Source organism: Rhinolophus hipposideros (genome assembly GCF_964194185.1).
Source record: "Rhinolophus hipposideros genome assembly, chromosome: 21".
Taxonomy (NCBI): domain Eukaryota; kingdom Metazoa; phylum Chordata; class Mammalia; order Chiroptera; family Rhinolophidae; genus Rhinolophus; species Rhinolophus hipposideros.
This window is the reverse complement of record NC_138067.1, coordinates 42338175-42347718: the sequence shown is the minus strand read 5'-3', so window position 1 is coordinate 42347718 and position 9544 is coordinate 42338175. Positions and strand designations below refer to the sequence as shown.

At 44.0% G+C, this 9544-nt stretch overlaps 1 pseudogene across 1 annotated transcript; it reads right to left on the bottom strand.

Annotated features, from left to right (window-relative positions):
- Nucleotides 1-2154: 2154 nt before the first annotated feature.
- Nucleotides 2155-2772, bottom strand: LOC308489904 (small ribosomal subunit protein uS5-like; annotated as a pseudogene). The gene has a single exon. The product of its transcript is annotated as a small ribosomal subunit protein uS5-like (transcript).
- Between the last annotated feature and the right edge of the window lie 6772 nt (nt 2773-9544).

The window sequence follows — 9544 nt, the reverse complement described above, 5'->3', positions numbered from 1 at the left end:
GAACCCAGGAACAATGATGGGATTTAGAATGGAAAGAATGCTAGACCATAGAGATTGTGATAGATACGCCTAAGGGTATTAATCACAAGTTTCAGGGTAATTTTCTAAAACAGGGAACTGGGTGGGACAGGGACGTGCTGAGTTCAAGCCACAGGGGGTTGGTCTATTGTTAAGCTATAGGTAGGTCAAGGAAAGGTGAGGCCGGGGACTTGGAGAGGCCTCTACTATGGGGGTGCCAACCGGGCCCTGTTTCAATTCCACTCAATAGCCACCCCCCAAAAAAAATGATCTTTCCAAACTTAACAAGCTGATTGTCAAGTTTATATGGTGTTATGGGTTGGATTGTGTCCCCCTAGAAAAGATATGTTAGCGTCAACCCCCAGGACTTCAGAATGGGACTACATTTGGAGATTGGGTCTTTACCGAGGTAATCAAGTTAAAATGAGGTCACTAAAGTTATGGCTCAACCAATAGGACTGGTGTGCCTTAAGAAGGGGAAGTTTGGCCCCAGAGACAGATGGCTCAGAACAAAGAGGAAGTGAAGAGACACAGGGAGAATTTGGCCATCTATTATAAACCAAGGAACAGATTCTCCCTCGCAGCCCTCAGAAGAAACCAATCCTACTGATACCTTGATCTTGGACTTCTAGCCTCCAGAACTGAGTTGAGACAGTAAGTTTCTGTTGTTTAAACCACTCTGTGGACTTTCTTATAGCAGCCCTAGTAAACCAATACATGTGGGAAAATAACGCTGCAAAGAAAAACAAGACAATTTTGAGGACGAATATGAGAGGCTAACTCAGGCAGAAATCAAGGTCATTATTATTCAGTATGGCGAATAAGAGACCATGGTGTTTGCATCAGTTAACAAAAAAGCACAGAGAACCAGGAAACAGACCTGCACATCCATGGACATTTGATAGGAGACAGAGATAATGGGAAAAGGATGCAGGTTATCCAGATGGGGTAAGACGTGGGATCTCCACCTCACACCATACACAAAAGTGACCCCCAAGGGGATCAAAGTTTTAATGGTGCAAGACGAAATGTTGGGAAGAAAATACGGGCAAATAGTTTTATGACTTTGGGGTCAAGAAGAATTGTTGCATTAAAAATGATTGTAATTAGTTCAGATTTTGAAAGGTATTTCATTCCTATGTTTCAAAGTTCAAGAGGTACAAAAATGGATACAGTAAAAAAAAAAAAAAAAAAAAAGCATGCCCCTCAATCTTTAGCCCTCAATCAACTGGTATAACCAATTTCTTGTTATATTTCCAGAGGTATATTATGCATAGAGAAGCAATACGAACACACACACCATCTCCCCTTCCTCCACTGTCTTCATATTAATGATGGCATATTGATAACACAATTTTCTTAACTTGGAGATGATTCCAAAGGAGTATGTCAAGAACTTCCTTATTCCCTTTTATGGTGGTATTTGTAGAGAAGGATATTTTAGATTACAAAAAGAACTAATCATAAAAGAAAAGACTGCATTGCAAGTAAATCCTCTGGACATCAAGAGACCATGACATAAAATGAAAAGAGGAGCCACAGGTTGTGAGAAGATATTTGCAACACATGTAACAGTGATTCTTAACCACAATATATAAAGAACTCCTACAACTCGATAAGAAAAAGACAAACCACCAAATGAGAAAATGAACAAGAGGGGGAGGGGAAACAGCTTCAGAAGTCGTGGAAGATGGGGAAAGAATCGTCACGTCATGCACAAGCTGACTGCATCCAGCAACCTGAGTGAAGACACACCTGGCAGGAGGGCGTGGGAGCCTCATCTGCCTGTTTGAAAGTGAATTCAAGGTAGAGATGGGTGAGATTATTTCTTTCTGGCCTGGGGAAGGGAGAGCCAGCCCAGCCCAGCCCAGAGGGAGAATGTGAGGTGAAAGATAAAGCTGCCTCCATGCTCAACACCTGCCTGCGTCTTGCCAAGGTTAGCCAGGACAGCCCTGCTTTCTTTTCCCGTGATGCACTCTGGCGCTGGGCTGACAACATCCTTGTTAATTGATACAGCCCGGGTCAGGCACTTCCTGTGTGTGGCTACATGCTAAGCACTGTAAGGAGCCGATTTCCTTTTTTTTTTTTTTTTTTTTTTTTTACAGGCTTGATTCACTTTATTTTTCTTGTATAAAATTATGTGGTGGCCACAGCTGGAGCCTGGGTCCTCAGCACAGAAACTCTGACGTGGGTCTTCACAAGATGGTCAGTGAATTCCTGATAGTGAGCACGGTCTGTTTCCCGAGGTCGGGGGTGGGATAGCTGTAGGTCTTAGAGATGCAGCAAAGTTGCCCAGGGTGGCAGTGCAGCCCCTGGCTAAAGAGTAACAGTCCTCGACACCACACCAGCCATCAGCAGCAGCTTCTTTGACACAGGGCCTGAGACAATGCCAGTGCCCCTGGGGGCGAGGGGTGAGGAGGAGGCAGACGTATCAGCACAGAGCCACAGCGGCCGTCACCTTGCAAGGAACAGTGTGGGCTTGCTGATCTTGTTCCCCCAGTAGCCCCGCCGCACGGGGGCGATGGAGAGCTCGACCAGGACGTTGACCCCACGGATGGCAGTGGCTACCTCCTTGGAGCACTTAACATCCAAACCCACATGTTGATCATAGTCCTGGATGGCGACAAAGGCCTTGAACCAGGTCCTGTGGCCAGCGCGGGCCTGCTTTTACACCAGCATAATCTTCAAAACCTTAAAGGATACCTCAGACCCCCCGATGGACAAGGAGATAGATCTCTGGGACTTGATCTTCATGTTCTTACCAGGCAGCCCAACTTGGTGACGGGATCTACTCCTCGTCCTGGGCCTTGCTTGCCTCCGCGAGCTCCGTGGCCTTGACCTGGCCACGACCCCGGCTCCAGACGCAGAGCAGCCTCCAGTTCCAGGGCCCTCTCGCAGCACTGCCATCATCTGCCGTGTTTACTCGAAGAAGAGGGAGTATTTACACAAAGAGGAAGCCTATTTCCTTGAGCGGCAAAGAAACCACCATCCTTCCAGGCACTCAAGCTAAAAACGTTGAAGGGATTCCTAAGTCTTCTTTACTTTTCACACTCCAGATCCCAGCCAGCAGGAAATCCTGTTTGCTTAACCCTTAAAATGTATTGAAAGTCCCACCTCTACAGCTACCATCCTGGTCCATTTCTTACGTAGACTATTGCAGTCCAGGCACCTCTTTCCTGCCCCTGCCCTTGCCCGGAGAGAAGTTCCCAGAACAGTGCAGAATCTTTTTACATTAAGTGGATGAAGTCGCCTCTCTCCTATGGCTCCCACCTCATTCAGCAGGCTCATGAGGCCCCCACCCCCTCCCTAACCTTCTTCCCTTTGCTTACTCTCTTCCGTCCACACTGGCCTCTTTGCTGTTCCCCTGCCTCAGGGCCTTTGCACGAATCCTCTCCAGAGCCCTAAAATGTCGGTGCTATGGCTGTTCCATTTTATAGAGGAGAGACTAAGGCACAGAGAGGTGAGGTCGTCCACCCAAAGCCATTCAACTCTCATGAGTTCTTGCTGCAAGTCAGGCTCTGTACTGGACGTGCAGACTCTCCAATGAGGTCAAGGTTGTCTCTACTACTGGACAGGTGAGGGGCCTGAGGCTCAGAGAGGTGAGGTCACTTAGCTGCGGCCACACAGCCAGGAAGTGATAGATCTGGGACGGGAAGAGGTCTGTCTGCACCCATCCTCGCACCTTTAGTTGCTGGAGAGTCTCAGTGCAAAAACCTGAGCTAAAAGACTGAGAATCCTCATTTCAATTTGTTGTTGTTTTGAGCATTTGTTGTTGTCGTTGTTATTGGCTAACCCTGTGCCCTCAAACCCCATCAATGCCCACATCCACATTTATTTTGACGCAAATCCCAGACATGATATCATCCTTCCATCCCTTGGTATCCAGACAGCCTTAGAATCGCTGAATCTTTACACATTAGAATCATGAAATTATGGACTTGTCAACCTCTGGAGGTGACACTGTGACCCCCTCGACGCTGACTCACTTTGTGGAATTTATTATAGTTGGTGACCAACAGTGAGGCCACTGAAGCTGGAGGGCCTGGGTTTAAAGCCAGCTTAACCGCTTACTGGCGGCACAGCCTCAGGAGACAGCCTCAGTTTTCCCATCTGTCAAATGGGGGAGGTAATAGCAGTCCCTCCTTCACAGGGCTGTTGGGAGGTTCAAATAGGATAATATGAGTCAAAAACTTAGAATAGCACCTTCACGTAATGAAAGTTGGCAAATATTTGTCTTTGAGATTTCAAATCCTCACCTCTTTGAGCCATAAAACTCCCAGTAATCAACCAACACAAACACCAGAGCATAATCTGCACTGGCACTACCAGCAAAGATGACTAAACCAGTATTTTGGTACATATTTTGAAAAGTGCCAAAATACCATTATTAATAAAATATTTTAGTATGAAAAAGAGAAACATGGCATTTGATCTTCCTCATCTTCTCTGCTTTGTTTCAGATCTTAAGAGTCAAGCCCGATCCATCAGTGGATGAATGGGTAAACAAAACGTGGTCCATCCAGACAAGGAAATATTAATAGTATCCAGCCCTGAAAAGGAATGAAGTTCTACAACACGGATGAACCTTGAAAACATTCTGAGTGAAGGAATCCAGGCACAAAAGACAACATATTTATGATTCCATTTCTATGAAATGTCCAGAATAGGCAAATCTATAAAGACAGAAAGCTGATTTGTGGTTGCCAGAGGCTGGGGGAGGGGAGTTGGAGGGTGATGGTTGAAAGGTGTGAGGTTTCCTTTTGAGATCATGAGAATGTTCTAAAATTGATGGTGGTGATGGTTGCACAACTCTGTGAATACATTAAAAACCATTCAATTGTACACTTTAAATGGATCCCCAAAAGTTATACGCTACGTGAATTCACTTATATAAAACATTCTTAACATGACGAAATTCTAGAAGTGGAGAACCAATTGGTGGTTGCCAGGGGTTCGGGAAGGGGTGGGAGTAAAGAAAGTAGGGGTGGCTATAAAAGAGCAACTGGAAGGTTCCTGGGGATGGAAATGTTCTTGCCAGTATCAATGTCCATATCCTGGTTGTGATATTGGACAACAGAGCCTCATTATTTGCGGATTCCATATTGAAAATAAATATGGTACTTTCGTCAATACTCGGGACACTTGAGTAGTCATTCCCAGATGTGTACAGAGTGGCAAAAATTTGAGTTGCCCAACACACACATTCCCAGCTGGGGTCGAACAGGGTGAAGCGCTGCCTTCTGGTTTCAACTCTCACACGGTAAACAAACGTGCTTTTCACGGTCTATTTCAGGGCCACATTTTTCACATTTTTGTGCTTTTTTGGTTGGTGATGTTGCTGTTTAAAATGGCCCACCAGCGTAGTGCTGAAGTGCCATCCAGGATTCCTGAGCACGAGAAGACTCTGATGTACCTTACAGAAAAAATACGCTCTTTTTTAATATGTGTTAGATAGCTTCGGTCAGGCAGGAGTTAACAGTCCTGCTGGCGGGAGTTCCATATGAGCGAATCTACAAAGTATGTTATACAAGAGTGTCTTGAAATCAAAACACAAATAAAAATAAATCATATGTTGATGGGCCCATGAAAATGTTCTGACTGGAAGCTCACAGGAACCTAACTCTGTACTTCCCCCCAGAAGCAGAGGTTAATATTCACTAACTCAGGGTTCCCGGCAACTTTATAGAACAGAATTGCCTGCCGTGAGGAAGGAGAATGGACTGTACTAGCGTTTTATAAGATGTTCCCATTGAGGGAAACTGAGCAAAGGGCAAACAAGATCTCTCTGTTTTAGTTCTTAAAATTGTATGTGACTCTACAATTATCTCAAAATAAAAAGTTTAATTAGAAAATTTAAAAAAAGAGGAAGGAGGGCTCAGCCTCCCTGGTGAGCCAGGGAGAAATTTGTAAGATTTTTGACAGTGGGAGGATGTGGTCAGAAATCTTTCTGAATGAGTGAGTCTGTTTCCATATGAAATTATGAAGCAGCCTGCAACTCTCTGGCTGCAGCTCAAGACATAAATGATTCAAATGTCACATTACCAAAAAATATGGCAGCACAAAAATACCAGTATTTTGGTGATTAAAAGTAGCACTCTATCCTGCAACACTGGAAACTGAGGAAGGGTTTGTGGGAACTTCTGATTTAATGCCTGTCAGTCAGAAACACAGGTGACAACCTGGACTTGTGATAGGCATCCGAAGTGGGGACAGACTTGCGGGGCTGAGTCTTTAACCTCAGTTATCTCCAGGTCCATAGTGTCAGAATTGAGCTGAATTTGTAAGACATCCTACAAAGGAGAGATAGTGATGGGGGAAGGCCTGGAAACTCTCCCCATCCAAAGGCAGACAGGCCTGGGGTTGGGGAGCAGAGGAGGAATATGGGCCCAGATCTCACATTTTAGGGAGAGGGAAGAATACTGGCTGCCTTACTGTTCTTTGACAGCAGACATGCTCCTTTGCCAGGACCTTTGTACACCCTATCCCACTCCTGGGACCTCTCTTCTCCTAGATAGCATCCTATGTTGCACTCCCTCCTTCAGGTTGTCCTTCAAGGGCTCTCTTCTCCCCAGGCTGCACTTCCTCCACCCCCAGCACTGGCCCCCTTCCCCCCTCTTCTCCAGCTGCCCACCCCTTAGGCTCTTGTGGCTCACTGTGTATGTTACCGGTCAATTTCATTGCTGCCAGTCACCATCCACTGCTCCCCAGGGCAAGAGTTTGGTCTGTTCACCGCTGCCTCCCCAGCGCCTGGAAGGGGTCTACCCCACAGTAGGAGATGCTGGGGCAATAGTGGTTGGATGAATGAAGGAGTGAATGAATGAATAAATAAATGAACTGGGGTCCAAGGCAAGGGGTCCTACAAAGGAAATTAAAGAAAAAATCTTTTCATTTAAAGGAAATTTAAATGAGGACTCTTCAGTTTATTGAACATAGTTATTCTGTATCCAGAGGCAAAGACAAACTTGTGCTGGCTCCAGTTCACCCTCCCTGAGAGCTGGGAGCCCCTTGGTGGTCCAAAGAGGTGCTGGCAGCTCTGGGTTCCTACAGTGAACCCCCCACCTGGGGCCTGCCCTTCCCTTGGGCTGGGAGAGCTTTCAGGCCTTCCCCCCTCACTTTCTCTCATCTGTTATTCTTTCTCTTCTCCCATCATCTCTCTACCCCTGACACCATCTGTCCTGAACCAAAATCCAGGGCAGCGGGTCATATAATCAGCTCATATAATCAGAGCTTGAACCACATGGAATGTTCATTTTTAGTTGAAAAAGGTTGCATACATAATATACATGAATATTAATTAAATATAAGTATTATGTATAGGTATACAAAAGGATACTATTTATATGATTATTGTATATAAAAGTACTATGTATATATGAATATATGCAGGAACGCCACGTATTTAGAAATATATATGGAAATGTTTGTATAGGAATATTATATAGAAACTTATGGAAGAACATTAAATAAATGAGTATGTTATATTTATGAATGATATATGGAAATATCATACATAAAGAAATATGTAAATATTAAAGAATATTTTATATAACAATACTATATATAAGAATACCCAGGAGTATTACACCTATAAGAATAGACATAGGAATATTATATATAGGAAAACTACATTATAGTACTATGCACAAATATTATATAAAGAATATTGCATGTAAAATATATGAATATATATATATAACTATATAGAAAAATATATAGGACTATCATGTATTTAGAAAGATTAGAGGTACAGAAATATATACATAAAAATATTACATATATATGAATATTACATACATGAATATATGAATATGTATTTGAATATATATATTTGAATACACACATATGTATATAAAGTTCAGCAGTTAAGAGCACAGCACTGTTTCTTGAACCAAATGGCCTTGATTCAAATCCCAGCTCTGCCACTTAACAGCTTGTGGCTTTGAGCAAGTGCCTGAACCATTCTCTGACTCAGTTTTCCCATCTGTAAAATGGGGATAATAACAGTCCTACACCATAGAGTTGTCATGAGGATTAAATGCTTAGAAGAGTGCCTGGCACACAGCTTGATAACCCACTACACAGGAGGCTGTTCTTCCTTTGGGCTTGCTGTGCTCACACCTCTGCATCTTCCTTTTTTCTCCCACTTGATGTCACATGAAATTCCTCTAAGACAGTAGTTCCCACTCTGGCTACACTTAGAATCACTTGAGGAAGCCTTACAAAATACTTACGGCCTGGCCACAGGGACTCTGAGTTGGCTGTTCTGGGGTGTGGTGTGTCTGAATCTGGGCTTTTATACGCTCCCAGGTGATGCTAATAAGCAGCCAAGGTTAAGGACCCCCGGACCAAGCCCACCAGAGTGGATTCTAGCTTTCTCTTTGGAATGGCTGCATAGTCAGAATTCACAAAATGGGTGGACCAGTATTTATTAGACCCAAAGACAGATTTTCATCTTTGACTCCCAGCTTCTTGCCACTCTAGTCCTGCAGTGAGCACCCTTCCATATCTGCCTTTACCTCGTTCTGGATGTTCGATTTCTACAGGCTGAATTCCTAGTAGTGGAGTTGCTGAGGCAAGGGTAAAATCTCTTTCTGATTGCAGTAAATGCTGCCAGATTCCCTTTCAAAAAGGCTGTTACCATTCTCATTGTCATCAGTGATATACGAGCTGCCTTCCTTTTCCCCACAGATCCCACCTAGCAGGAGGTGTGTGCCCCTCTGTAATTTGTGCCATTTAGTGGGTGTAAAGAAAAAACTGTTATTTGAATATGCTTAGTCCTGCTCCCTGCAGAGGCCAAGTATCTTCTCATCTATGTATGAGCTGGTTCATTTTACTGCTCTGAAAAATATATATTCAAATATTTTGTCCATGTTTCTTTTGGGGTGTTTGTCTTCTTGATTTGCCAAAGCTCATTATATGTGGTTAACCTTTTTGTGTCATCTGTATTGCAAGCATTTTCTCCCCATTTGTCATTTGCCTATAGGCTTTATTTTTCTCTTTGTTTACCGCACAAATGTTTTTCATGTTAACGTGGCCAAATATGTCTTTTTTTTAAACTTCTGACTTTCCCATCTTGACAGGTAGAGACTGTATTTTCTTGTAAGATTTTACTGTTGTACATCTTTCATCTTTCTGGAACCAATATTTAATATGTTGTGCGATTGAGGCATGATTTCACTTCACCAGCTGTGTCAGCACTGTTTGTTAAATAAAGTCTTATTTTTTCAGTGAACTGAGTGTTATGCGGGGTGACAGTCGGGGTCTCAGCTCCCGCTCCCCACATAAGAACGCAGGACATGGTGAGGCCAAAAAGGAACACCCACGGAGCCATAGGTAGGGGAGTCATACTACTACATTCTCACTGGCGGCTGGGTTGGAGAAACAGGAAGCAGGAGCCACACTGTTCACAACCCTCACTGAACCGCTTGCAGGCTCAGCCACCATCTTCTTGCTAGCCCCTATTTTCTGCTAGCGTAGCCACGGCAGTTACATTAGTGGCCAATGGCTCACTGGTTACAGCTGACGG